Source organism: Papaver somniferum, unplaced genomic scaffold (assembly GCF_003573695.1).
Source record: "Papaver somniferum cultivar HN1 unplaced genomic scaffold, ASM357369v1 unplaced-scaffold_132, whole genome shotgun sequence".
NCBI lineage: Eukaryota > Viridiplantae > Streptophyta > Magnoliopsida > Ranunculales > Papaveraceae > Papaver > Papaver somniferum.
Window position 1 is genome coordinate 23,016,717 of NW_020622381.1, and position 15,086 is coordinate 23,031,802.

The window sequence follows — 15,086 nt, forward strand, 5'->3', positions numbered from 1 at the left end:
TAATCCTTCCACTTGAGGTTAGTGATATTTGACTTGAACTGTTTCATTCCCTAACGTATCTTTGAAGTCATGCATATTGAAAACATAACTGCGAAGCATATTTGAACTCTAGATAGACATAGTATTAAGGAATACAATACGAGGTTTATTGCTTAACCATTAAACTTTGTAGATAAGACATCGCCATAATCATTTGAATGCTATTGTGATTATGTATGGATATGAGGTAAGGATTTCATCCTAGGGAACAATGTTTACATGTGTTCTAAGGAAGTAAGTTCATAAACTTTTTTATGAACAACCAATATGTGTGATTGAGTATAATTGCTCACAACTTGTTTGTGTTCTTGATAGAACTATTCACAAAGGCCTGACTTATGTATTGGTATGACTTTTATTAGTGAAACCAATCTTAAGTAATCACCTGAGATGGTATGATCAGGTTTGTGTTTTGTCTGACCAAATATGGGAAAGGGGAACCGATCCTAGTAAGAGGTGCATTACATCACAAAGGGGAACCGATCCTTGTATGTGGTGCAACAAGGTTTATAGCAGAAAGGGGAACCGATCCTATGGACATGTGCAACACGTTTTTAGGCAAAGGGGAATCGATCTTATGGACATGTGCAACACATATAAGTTAAATACCATATATATGTGGGGAACTGATCCTAGTACCTAGTCAACCGAATTTTGGAAAGCTAGTGTGACTATGCACAGTACTCACATGGAAGGTAGAACCGAAACTTGTTTTGGTAGCACCGTTAAACCCATGATTGTGATTGAATGTTTGTTTGATCAATCACATAGTTCTTGAAAGTCAGATGAACCAGTTCTAAACTTGTTTGGAAGTGTGGCGAATCAGTTTCAAGGTTGTAAGTGTGAAAGAGAACTTACAAAGTAAGGATGTCGACATACTTTGAACACGTGCTGTGAATGTTTATTTCTTTAATTGTTCAAAGTTATTCCTTAATACATAAGGGAAGAGTATCCCATGATCGAAATATAAGTAAGTTAAGAATCTTTTAATTAAGGTTATTAATTTCATTTTGTAGGAAAATATAAGAATTAGTAATGTGCATTTACTAATTAGATTTTCCGAGAGATTTCGATCATTATTTTTGGACAGAGCATTTCCAGGAATTATGGAAACCAAATTTGTACTTTAATGAATATCTTGAGAATATTTTCGATTTTGGAAATTTCCTTGGTGTCCAAACTTCCTTGTCTATAAATACTTGAAGTTTGCCTTTCTAGAAAACTAATCCTTCGTAACAACAGACTTCCTCTTTTGTTGTTGTTACTGGTGTAGCCGCCTATTCGGAGAGGAGAGTAACCTAATTAGGCGAAATCTCTTACGACCGCTCAGTTTAAAGTCTTCTTTGGGATTGAGAAGCTCTAGCGTGTACCGTTGGTGGGAAACTAGATAATTGCGGTTTGTCTTTTGTTTTCATTGATTTGATTGACTAACGATGGTTGAAATCTGATTTCACCTAGTTTGTTTATGCTTGAGAATCTTCTCTTCTGATATAAGATTCACTCAAACTAGTTCAGAGTTTCGACAGGGATCTTTAGACTGTTGTTAGTTATAAAGACGATCTTGTGATAATCCATTGTTAACGGACTCCGTTCTGTGTGTGATTGATCGCAAGAGATTCAAGTGATTGTGTGCAGGTTTTTATTGAAGATTTAAGAAGATTTGAAGACAAAGAAGATATTGAAGATCTGACTTGGGTTTATAATCTTTGGTGTGCACAATACTTGTTTCGGTAAAAGATGATCCAATTAATAGCCGGTTTATCTTTGTGATAGATTGGATTGATTAATTGAGTAGATCGGCATCAACAAAATTCTTTGGATTAAGAGTGTTGTTGGCTTAATCTTAAACGATTACTTCGGTAATTGAACATAAGATAAATCTAAGGACCCGATGAAGGAGTTTATGTTAAGATAAACGGAAGAGCCTTTGTCTGACTCATATCACTTGGCTGAAGAGAGTTGATACCAAACAGATTTGTTATTCCTTACTGTTTGGAATACGAACCAAAGGAATTGTTCCAAGTATGTGACTTATTTATAAGTTGGAGGCATGGGAATACAGACGAAACTAGTTGAACTATAGGTTTAGTTGCTTGGTCTCAACTATAAGAAGTTAGGTGTAATTTTGTGTAGCGGCTTAATCCTGAGAGTATTCAATTCTGGACAAGGTCCCGGGGCTTTTCTGCATTTGCGGTTTCCTCGTTAACAAAATCTTGTTGTGTCATTTACTTTATATTTCCGTATTTTTATTACAAACGTTAATTCCTATTTACTTGATAAGTTAATCCTATTGTGTTTGGTTAAGTCCGAACCTTTTTACCAAGTAACATACTTCGTTGTTGTATTGTCTCGATCTCGTATCCATAGACGACTGTATTGTATCGACTCAGTTCATAGACAATCACTTTCGGAGAAAGGACTTATAGGTAGGAAAAGTTTTAGCTTGAGGTATATTTGGGTACCCTCACCTTTTCAGTGCGGAGACTTGGTTAACTGTCCACCCACTACTTTGCTAACTCCTTCAACCGTTTGCACGACTTACTCATATTTCTCATCGTGGATGAATCCATGTGTCGTAGGCCGCCAGACAAAAATCCTAATTGATATCCCCCCATATGACGTGATTGATGTCTCACGAACGTGGAGTCTGCAAGGCAGACATGTATTTGATTAGTCAGTCGTTGACTATTAGACAGTGAGTCTAAGTTTTGTTGAATCGAGCATGATTGATCGAATGCTCAATGATTCATGGATTAAACATATTAGACGTTCTTAAATATTGCTCGTCTGAGCAAATATTGTAAATTCGAGCAATTGAACATCAATTCGATGAATTACTGAATATTGATAGTTGGATCTCGAGCAACTGAGCAAGTATTGCTCAATTCGACAAATTACTGAATATTGATAGTTGGATCAATATTCTAGCAATTGAGCAAGTATTGCTCAATTCGACGAATTACTGATGAATCACTGAATATTGGTAGTTGGATCAATATTCGAGCAACTGAGCAAGTTTTGCTCAATTCGACGAATTATTTATTGGTGACGTGACCCAATAAAATATTAATTAAAATATTTGTAGACTACCAAATATTATATAATTAATCCAGATGTTGATTGTTGGATCAACATAAGTTTATTAGTGTTTGAACTTGCTCAGAATGATGATTTGTGGAGCGTTTGTTCAAAAACCCTAATTTTTGATCAATTGTTCGTCGATTGATGAATTGCTGAAAATAGGACATGAATGAGGGAGGGACCGAACACATGGGATGACGAACGACCATGTGGTTCCCAAGTGTTCGAGTGAGCGTGCACCAGGGTCCTTAGTTGACCGGTTGGTGAAAGAATGATGATAAAATGCTGGTTTCCTCATTTATTGAAATAGTGCTCGATTGAGCATTAGGTGATAAAACCTAATTACGGAAAAGTGAGGGACCGATCAAGAGGGCATGAGACCGGCTCTGAGTGGTCGTGAGACCAACTGATGGTCGTTTGAGAAAACTCCAAGTTGGTTGGAAAGAGTTTGGACCCAATATGAGCAATTGAGCAAATTAGGCCAAAATCATAAGAATGTGTGGTACCGGCTTATTGCAAGCCTTAGGTCCGGCCTTGGTCGGTCAAGGAAGCATGCCCGTGTCACCATAATGTTCGTGTCTCAGTCATGAGAGTTTCGGTATTTTCTGATGTGCGTTCGAGCAATATTTTGGATTTTCAGAAGAGTTTGATCTTTGACTGAAATTCTCAATTTTGCTCGAATGAGCAAGTAGAACTTTGCTCATTGGATCAATATTTTGAGAATATTAAAATAATAATAATATTTTAATATTTTTGGTGAATAGCCTAGTCGGTCATGTGACCATTTGACTTTTTGGTTTTTTCATGGTTTGAGTAATATTTGAGAAAATATGAAGAAACCAGGGTTTTCTGCTCAAACGGAGGAGTTTCATGAAACGATGAAAATAAGGGATTGCAAGGTGTGGGACCGGCCATGGCTAGGGCATGGCTGGCCGTCCAAGTAGCCCGGTCCCGCAACACCTTTCCCTATTTTTTTATTATTTTTCATGAAACCGTGAAAATATGGAGAAACCTTGAGTTTTGCTCAAACAAGGAAAGTTGCTAGAATGAAGGAGTTTTCTTGAATTCATGAAAATAGTAAAATAATTAAAATAAAAGGAAAAAGGCGTGGGGGACCGGCCGGCCGGTGGGCTCGGTCCCCTAGGCACCACTTTTATTATTTTAATATTATTTTTTTCTCTCCTATTTTGTGTAGGATTCCTCATTTGTCCATATTTTTGAACGCTCATTCGTGCATTTGTGTACTCGTTCGTGGATCATTGTTGAGCACACTTGCACCATTTTATTGGGGATTACTCGGTTATAGCCTAGATGCCAAGTTATTGAGTATTTATTACTAATTTATGAAATTCAGTGGAGACTGGTTCATGAAACTGAGTAATAAAGGTGAGTAGTTATTTATTATCAATCCATAGGATCAGCCGTGGATTCGACCATGGATTCGGAATAAAAAAATGAGTATTACCATTACATGGGATCGTGGATTCGACCATAGAATTAGAGTAATAAAATTATCTATTACCATTCATGAGATCAGCCGTTGATTCGATCATGAAATCAGAATAATGAGATAAAATAGAATATTTTCTAGGAATTCAGTGGCGAATGTCACGGTAGAATTATTCTATTGTAGAACCGAGATATGAGATAGTTGAAGCATCAAACTCGTTCTGAAAGGTGCATAGTCAACGAACAATCCTGCAGCGTTGTTAACTTCCTGAAGGTGTTTAGCCCCCTCAACAAACAATTATGTAGGAGAACCGCCTGAACCTATACACGGTCTCTCTACATAGTCAGGTAACAACGAGTGTCGCCGATGTCTTGAAGGCGTTTTTGCCCTCTTAACAAACAATTATGTAGGACAACCGCCCAATCATTCTTCTATGTAGAGGCGGGTCTCTCTATGTAGTCAGGGAACAACGAGTTTCGCCGACGTCCTGAAGGCGTTAAGCCCTCTCAAAAAACAATTATGTAGGAGGACCGCCCAATCATGTTATTCTACATATAGGCTCATGATGAAATGTGCAGCATCGAACGCTCAACTAGTGGGAGGCCTTTCGAGAATCATATTCATCATGACTCTGAGAGGAACTCGATCAGAGACCGTGAAACGGTTTACGGATCGTTGATCATGAATCGTCACATGCGTTCCTGAAGCCGGGTCAGAAACATACAGTATCATGATTTTACGATTTTGACCTTTGTCAGAAATCCACCATCAATAGATATGAAAGTGCTCATATGGCTAACCTTTGGTTAAATATTGTTGAACCAACTAAGTGTACACGTTTAGGTTACCTTTATCTAAATGACGGTACATTTCATTTGTGTATAACAAGCTAAGTTCGATCTAACAGTTGAAAGATATTAGATTGAATCTAATCAAGTTTTCATGTAACGGTGAATATTGCATGCTTTGTTACCAAGGTAACATTGATTGCAAACCCTGATTTGGAGACTATATAAAGGAGAACTCCAGCAACTGGGAAACCTGATCCCCACACCTCCTGTGTGATACTAGTTGCGACTAGAGTCAATTCTCCTTTAACCTTAGGTTTTTCACGAAACCCTGTAGGTTAACGACTTAAAGACTCCATTGGGATTGTGAAGCCAGACCCAACTATTTTCTCTGTATTTGCGTGATCTGATCTTGCATCTTCTATCGTGATTGAGTACTACATTCTTTAATATTGGCTCGAGGTTTATTCTCCGATGGGAAAGATAAAAAGTAGTCACAAACATCTTCGTCTCATCGTTTGTGATTCCACAATATCTTGTTTCGTTAATCGATTAAGATTATTGTGAGGTGATTGATAATACTAGGTTGTTCTTCGGGAATATAAGTCCGGTTTATCAATTGGTTCCTGTTCACCTTGATTTATCAAAATACGGAACAAAACTCATAGTTTTATCTGTGGGAGACAAATTTATCTATACAATAGATTTTTCTGTGTGATACAGATTTTTTTATCAAGTCTTCAACTTTGGGTCGTAGCAACTCTTAGTTTTGGGTGAGATCAGCTAAGGGAATCAAGTGCGTAGAGTCTTGCTGGGATTCAGAGACGTAAGGAGCGCAACTGTACCTTGATCACTGTGAGATTGATTAGGGATCAACTACATTCCAGTCTGAAGTTAACTTGGAGTAGGCTAGTATCTGTAGTGGCCTAATACAGTGTAGTGTTCAAATATGGACTAGTTCCTGGGGTTTTTATGCATTTGCGGTTTCCTTGTTAACAAAACTTCTGGTGTCTGTGTTATTTCTTTTCCGCATTATATTTTGTTATATAATTGAAATATCACAGGTTGTGCGTTGAATCGATCAATTGGTAAATCCAGCCTTTGGTTGTTGATTGAAATTGATTGATCCTTAAACATTGGTCTTCGGTACCGTTCAAGTTATTTCTCTTATATTCAATCGGGCTCGCAAATTCCTATTTGTTTGATTGCGGATTGAATTGAGAAATTGAGATACAACTCTTGGATATACTTTTCTTGAGATTGAGTCTGACTGTCTAGTTGATTCTCTCGAAAGTATATTGGAGTTTGTCCATACAGATTGCTAAGCAAAATATTGAGTGTGGTTGTTAGACCCCCTCTTTTTCAATTGGTATCAGAGCAGGAAAACACGTTTAAGACCTCACAAGTCTGTGTTTGTAGCGATCTGACTCTATGGACAATAATGATATCTCTAAAAATCGCATCACCAAAAACAAAAGTCTCGTTTCTATGGAATCTATTAAAGAGAAAGATTTTTCAATCTCAAATATATAGATAAGACTAGTGTTTAAACGAAACAAACGTGCACTGACAAGTGTTATCCCGATTACCTTTCAAACGAGTCTGACTCTGTTGATGAAAGGGATGCAGCCGAAGAGATTAAACTGATTCTAAATCTTGTTAGAATCCAGACTGATAGAATTAATCGATTGAAAAAAAATGTCAATGTTCTTCTCGGTATAGTAAAATTTCATGACTCTAAAATAAAGGTTCCTAACAAGGAATTCGCCGATGTTCGCTCATCACGAACCTTATTCGAGGCGAATCTCAAAAAGAATGCTTTGGGAATTGAATATCTTTTGAGTAAACTCTCTATTCAAGGATGTTCCAAAGAGTCCACTATACCAACTACTTTTGTCTCAACTGTAAGAAATTCAGTTCCAGAAGTAAAATCAAAATCCCTTCCTATTGGAAAAGATGTGCACGTGTCTTCCTCTAATCAAGGATACTTCGCATCACTCGGAAGGAAGAAATATCCTAGCAACGGTCGTATGCCTGTTCATTCTAATCGCTCATGTGATTAGAAAGTGTGTTTCTTTTGCAATTCAAAAGGACATGCTGAACGGAAAAGCAAGTCTAGATTGAATAAAAATTCTGTTGTTCGTCTTCAACACACCTTAGATTTAATACTCCAATGCGTAAATGACATTCGGATGACTAAACCCATCGGTTTTAGTACTCACCATGTGAACTCTACTAGGAAAGTCATTTCTACTTGCTCATCAAATGTGCGGACAGATTGTAACTCTAATTCAATTTGGTCAAGGAGATTTCAGAAAGATCCCCCTCAACCTATTGTGAAGGATGATGTTCAAGATGTGAAAAAGATTCCTTTAGGAAGAAGCAAAAGTGGAGACGTGAAGGACAACCTTAATCTGATAATTGAAGAATATAAGGATCTTATCAGCAAGCTATCAAAATCCTCCACACAAATCTCTTCTGGTAAGGATTCTAAATATATCTCATATTTTGACGACAATCAGTTTTATGATAATTTTTCACATCAAAAAGGATTCTTTCCTAGAATTGGAAGGAAAAAGCGACTCAGCCATGAACACCGTTCATCTAATGAGCTTAGAGCTCATACTTGTGCTAATTAAATCACAAGGTTAAATTCTCACTCCAAAAATCCTGGTTGAGTGAGATACGGTCACGTATACTTATTGGTATTTGTTTTCTTATTAGCCTAGCTATCTTCTTATTGTCTATAGCTAAACTACTGTCTCTTGACAGCGCTACCTAAGTATTGTCTGTGTCTCAAGAAGTTCTTCGTTTTCCTTTTTGTTTTAATTTCGAAGAAGTTTTCGTTGCAACTAAGTTTCCTGCTACTTTTGTGCTCTAAATTGTTTCTCTTTGGAGATATAGAATTTATTGAGCCAAAAATCTCGTAGAAAAAGTATTGTCAAGTCTCAAGGTACGTTTTTGTTTTGATTTTTTATTTTTCTTGGGTTCGGATTGTGTTCATACGAGTACCCATATCTTACTTGTCACGAACTATCTTTAGAAACCCTAAAAGTTACCTTACCTATGAAACCATTTAAATAGCAAGCCTATTGACTCACGTACACATACTCTAGGTTATTGTCTGTTTGTCAAGAATGTCTTCACCTTCTCGCACTGGTGGTTTTGCAAGAGGTTTTCTTGATAAAGGTACTTGTTTCGAGTCAAAAGGGAGGAAGAAAAGAACCCTAGTAGAAGATGATCAAAATCCTAAAAACTCATGCTACTATGCCTATACTCATCAGGATCTTGAGAATGAGGATATGGTTTCTGCTGAAATGGTTCATGATTTACTTAAATACTTTGAGGAATCAATACTGCAACTCGTTGATACTATGAAGGATCTTGATGTGTTGAGAACTGAGTTGAAAAAGGTTAATTCAGACCTTGTATTCATGAAGACACGTGTTAAAGATCTTCTCAATGAGGATATCTTCTCTGAAGAAGCAGTGGATGCTGTCGATCACAAGCTCAAAGGACTCAAGACTCATGGAGATTCTGGAAGTGGTCTTTGATTTTAGTTCATGTTCAGATTTGACGGATTAGGAGTCTTTCTTTGTTTTTTAGCTTGTCGTTTTTTTTGTCTAGGAAACTTCTTATGAGAATTTATTCTTGTGTTTTAAAAAGGATAACTAGGGTTTGGAATAACCATTATTGTGAGTACACATAGCTATTTCCAACGATTTTCATCTTGCAATGTCTTTAGATTTATTTATTTAAATTCTAAAGTTTATTTGGAAGATGATTTTGAAGTATTAATCTTTATGGTTTCATGTATTGCAACTTTTTATGGGATATGTGTTCTTGCGTCCGTGAACTATGATTGTCCCATACATGGTCAAAAGTTAAGTCTTTCATATGTCATTATGCAAATATTGATAAAAGATTGAATGGACTTTTGACATACAAAAGTTAAGCATATTATGTCATTATGCAAATATTAATGAAAGATAGGATGAAGTTTTGTTTACAAAGATTAAGTCTATTATATGTCTCTATGCAAATAGTGATGAAAAATAGAATGAATCTTTGAATATTCCGCAGTATCGGTCTTTCCCTGATCCACATCTTTGTGTAAATACTGTGCGGCTCTGTAAGTTTTTTTATATTGAGCATTTCCAATTAAATTAATCACGGGTTCTCTTGTGGTTAATTTAATTGAGTATTTTGGATACACAATTCATGTTTCATGAGATTTGTTAATGTCCAAAGAAATCCTTCTTTTCTTGTGAAAGTAAGGTCGCTCTTGTTGTTCATTTGGGAATGACATTTTATGGGGGAGAGTTCATATTTGAACTTGTGCTTAATTGCCATATCTTTGTGGGGAGTGTGACTGTGGAATATTATAGGGGTTATCTTGTATCTTTATAAACTCCTTGATGAATGCATTTAGCTTCGGCTATATGATTACATCTAAACAAAGTTGATATGTGGTTCTCTTTTGGTCATGAAGTATCTCTATGGAAATTTCATTAGGATCCCACTAGATTTCGTACCTTTGCCAAATTTATATTAACAAAAAGGGGGAGAATTAATTTGTAGTGCACACTACAAATACATATGGTTTACGGATCATTATGTAAGGGGGAGTGGTTTTCATGTGAGATGAAGTATTGACTAAGGGGGAGTGATACATATCACCATAGTATTGTTGTCAAAGTTGTGATACAATTGAACTTTGATGCTGTGTAATAATACTATGACACTGTATAACAATGATTGAAAGCTATTGTTTTCTCATTGTTATAGCTACGGATCTTCAACAACTATGATGCTGAGTTGAACACCTTTAAAATCATGGAGTACTTGGAAGTGACGAAGATTTCGAGTAATGTTGAAGAACCAAGGAGATCAAGCATTTGGATGAGAAGCCACAAAGTTTATTTATTTTGTAATTCATATGTATTGATAGTTTTGTCACTAAAATTGACAAAGGGGGAGATTATTAGAGCACTGATCGGTCGAACACGCAAGCGTTGCTATCTCAAGCTTGTTTGTCAAGTTTAGTTGCCAAAAAACTATAAGTCTTGATTTCTAGTCTACTTATAGCTAAGTATCGGATTAGGATAGAAAATGTAGTTGAGCTTTAGACTTCACGGCGTTCATCGAATGAAGACGAAGAACTACTCAAGGGAACTTGTGGAACTTCATCCACAAAAGGTATGTGGAGACTTGAACTCATCTATCACTCAAAAGTGTATCTACTATATCTCCTATTTGATACAAAAAGTCGTATTGCTATATGTACTTCAATAATACACATTTGGTATTTCGAGCCGAGTTTATCTCGCTTATTTATTTCTCAAAATCCGTGAACCTTAGTATGCATACCCGTACGCGTATTGGTTGGTTATGCAAGTCTAGGAACCAAGTATGCGTACCTGTACGCATACTGACGGAAGTTCATGTTCCGTGAATATCTACTGGAGTTTGGAAAAGTAAATGGTATGTGTACCCGTACGCGTACTGGCATAATCAAACTCAGTCTGGCTACTTAGGTATGCGTACCCGTTTGCATACTTAAGTAGGTTATGTTCTAAAATCGGTTTGTTCATGAACTAATACATTTATATAATAAGGAATGCAATCTTTTGCAAACCGTGTCTATAAGGTTCAGGAAATGATTCGAGTGAATCAAAATCGATTTTGCTTCAATTGTGTCTTGTATACTTCTATGAGAATATAAACAATTAAACAACTCTCTAACTAGTTTCATTTGAGTCATTTGAACTAGTTCTGATAAAGATGAATCAGGTTGAAATGAAAGTGCTCATATGGCTAACCTTTGGTTAACTATTGTTGAACCAACTAAGTGTACACGTTTAGGTACGGTTACCTTTATATAAATGACTGTACATTTCATTCGTGTATAACAAGTTAAGTTCGATCTAACAGTTGAAAGATATTAGCTTGAATCTAATCAGTTTTTCATCTAACAGTAAATATTGAATGCTTTGTTACCAAGGTAACTTAGATAGCAAACCCTGATTTGAAGACTATATAAAGGAGAACTCTAGTAACTGGGAAACCTAATCCTCACACCTCCTGTGTGATACTAGTTGCGACTAGAGTCGATTCTCCTTTAACCTTAGGTTTTTCACGAAACCCCGTAGGTTAACGACTTAAATACTTCATTGGGATTGTGAAGCCAGACCAAACTATTTTCTTTGTAGTTGCGTGATCTGATCTTGCATCTTATATCGTGATTAAGTACTATCTTCTTTAAGATTGGATCGAGATTTATTCTCCGATAGGCAAGATAAAAAGTAGTCACAAACATCTTCATCTCATCGTTTGTGAGTCCACAATATCTTGTTTCGTTAATCGATTAAGATTGTTGTGAGGTGATTGATAATACTAGGTTGTTCTTCGGGAATATAAGTCTGGTTTATCAGTTGGTTCCTGTTCACCTTGATTTATCAAAAGTCGGAACAAAACTCATAGGTTTATCTGTGGGAGACAGATTTATCTACACAATAGACTTTTCTGTGTGATACAGATTTGTTTATCAAATCTTCGACTTTGGGTCGTAGCAACTCTTAGTTGTGGGTGAGATCAACTAAGGGAATCAAGTGCGCAGAGTCCTGTTGGGATTCATAGACGTAAGGAGCGCAACTGTATCTTGTTCAGTGTGAGATTGATTAGGGCTCAACTACATTCCAATCCGAAGTTAACTTGCAGTAGGCTAGTGTCTTTAGCGGCTTAATACACCGTGGTCTTCAAATCTGGACTAGGTCCCCGGGTTTTTCTGCATTTCCGGTTTCCTCGTTAACAAAAATTCTGGTGTCTGTGTTATTTCTTTTCCACATTATATTTTGTTATATAATTGAAATATCACAGGTTGTGTGTTGAGTCGATCAATTGGTAAATCCAACCTCTGGTTGTTTATTGGAATTGATTGATCCTTGAACATTGGTCTTTGGTACCGTTCAAGTTATTTCTCTTATATTCAATCGGGACTCGCAAATTCCTATTTGTTTTATTGCGGATTGAATTGAGAAATTGAGATACAACTCTTGGATATACTTTTCTTGAGATTGAGTCTGACTTTCTAGTTGATTCTCTCGAAAGTATATTGGAGTTTGTCGATACAGATTGCTAAGCAAAATATTGGGTGTGGTTTTAGACCCCTGTTTTTCACTGTGGAACCAAGCAAACAATACCCACCGTAAAATGAATCTTTGAATCTGATTCACATAAACAAGATACACACTCTGGTTAGGTAAACTGTAGCCGAACCGTGTACGAAGACTATGTTCAACATGGCCAGCCGAAACTAGCTGATTTAAACTTGAAAGCTTAATCTTCATTTTCATGAACACATAAGACATTAACTCTGAGTCACAAACATGTGATCAAATAAGTCTAGTGTTTTTAAATAATTAATCAAATGCTAATTATCTCATAGAAATAATTTAAACGCACTTGAAAATATAATCGACATGATTAGTAGATGCACAAAGTACATATACATAGTAGTTCGTTAGTCAGTTCAGTCATAGTACGCGTACCGGTTTGTAAACATTTAACCAAACCGAGTTCTGGAGTTCACAGAACTTTTTTAAGTTCGCATACCGGTTTGGAAAATTTAAGACTCTCGCAGGTTCCGGAGTTCACATAACAAAAACAGTTTGCGTACCGGTTTGGGAACGCTGCCGAGTTCAAGAACACAGAACTGTTTCAGTTCACGTACCGGTTTGGAAACAAACCCGGTTCCATAACCACAGTTCAAAAACAGTTTGCATATAAGTATGCATACCGATCCGGTTGACGAGTCACACAGATTTTCATATGATATACATAAGAATATGTTCACCACTGATCAGTAAGTCGATATATAGGTACTCCGCTACGTGTACGAATACATGTAATACAGGTTCAGACTTATAACATTTTTCCCAGTAAAACTGATACCACTGTCTTGTATCCGAATCAATAGTAGTTTTATATTTCTCTAAATCTATTCAAAACATTCCTGAATAACATCAATGACATATATCACTGTTCCAAGCTATTTCCAAATGATAAACTTGAATCATGATTTTGATTCCGAAAAATAAATCGTACTTAATCGAAATTCATCAAGTATGAACAAATGTTCATTAAGCTTAGTCATTATATTTTGATAAATTCGTTAACTAGATAATTAGTTTTCGACTCGAAATTTTTGTCTATGCAAAATAATCTAATTAGTTATGCGACATCGTGATAGAAAGTGAATATAACTGGAGACATAAGTGGTTCATCTTCACTTATCTTTTATTGATGAAGTTCTCAAAAAGCTTCGGTTGATCATCGCCTTCAAACGGTTGAGCGCAATGATGACTGCAGAGATCCATTATTTCTCAACTACAATTCTATCCTAGTCCGAGAATTAACTAATTATAGACTAAAAATAAATATATAGTTTTGACAGCTAAATTTGACAACAAGCTTGAGATAGCAACACTTGTGAGTTCGACCGAGCAATGCTCTAACAATCTCCCCCTTTGTCAATTTTAGTGACAAAAATATCAATATATATGGATAAAAAATAAAGCTTCAACAAATTCTTGAATCCAACATGTCTTGATTTCCTTGGCATCTTCAACTCCTTGAACTCTTCATAATTTCAAGCTGCAATGATTCTGAACGTGTTCAGCTCAGCATCGTTGTTGTTGAAGAACCGATTCCATAGCGGTAACAACTTTAGAAAATAATTGTTCTCAATCGTCGTTATACAGAAACATAGTATTATTCCTTTCTCCAAAGTTCAATTGTATCTAAACTCTGAAGTAATAATACGGTGATATGTTTCTCCCCCTTAATCAATACTTACATCTTTTGCGTAATAGGTAAAACCTACAGATTATTGCTTCACCCCCCTGCATAATGATCTGTAAACCATATGTATGTACTATGAAACTACTATATAATTTTCCCCATTTTTGTTAATAAAATTAACAAAGGTACGAAAATCGTGGGATCGTAATAAATACAATCAAAAGATATGTCAAGTTTTAAGGAAGTTTTGAGTTTTCACATTATAACGTAGTTAAAATGCAACTCCTCATATCAATTTTTTTAGATGATATCACATAGTAATAAATACTTAGCGCTCATCTAGGAGATTAAAAAGATACAAGCATCCCCTCTAAAATTCCACAGCCACACACCCCACAAAGATATAGCAATTAAGCACAACTTCATTTAAGAACTTTCCCCCATTTGATGTCATTCCCAAGAGAACAACATGAGTGACCTTACTTTGTAAAAAGAAGAATTTTGTATAGATGTCAACAATTCCTTACCTGGAACTCAAGTTTTATTTCCCAAAAGATATAAATAAATTCAGGGCAATCATTAAAACTTGATCTAATGAACCAAACAACATCAATAGACTTCCGTAGGTGTTGAAACGTTTCTATGTCTATAGGTTTGGTGAGAATATCAACCAATTGTTGCTCTGACGACACAAACTCTATGTTGACAATACCATTTTCATAGAGATCTCTAATGAAGTGGTATCTTATGTCAATGTACTTAGTTCTTGAGTGCTCAATAGGATTCTAAGTAATTCGAATCGCGCTTGAGCTATCATAAAAGGTCTTCATTGTTCTAGTATATATTCCATAATCAATAAGCATTTGTTTCATCCATAAAAGTTGAGTACAACACGAACCTGCACCAATGTATTCCGCTTCACACGT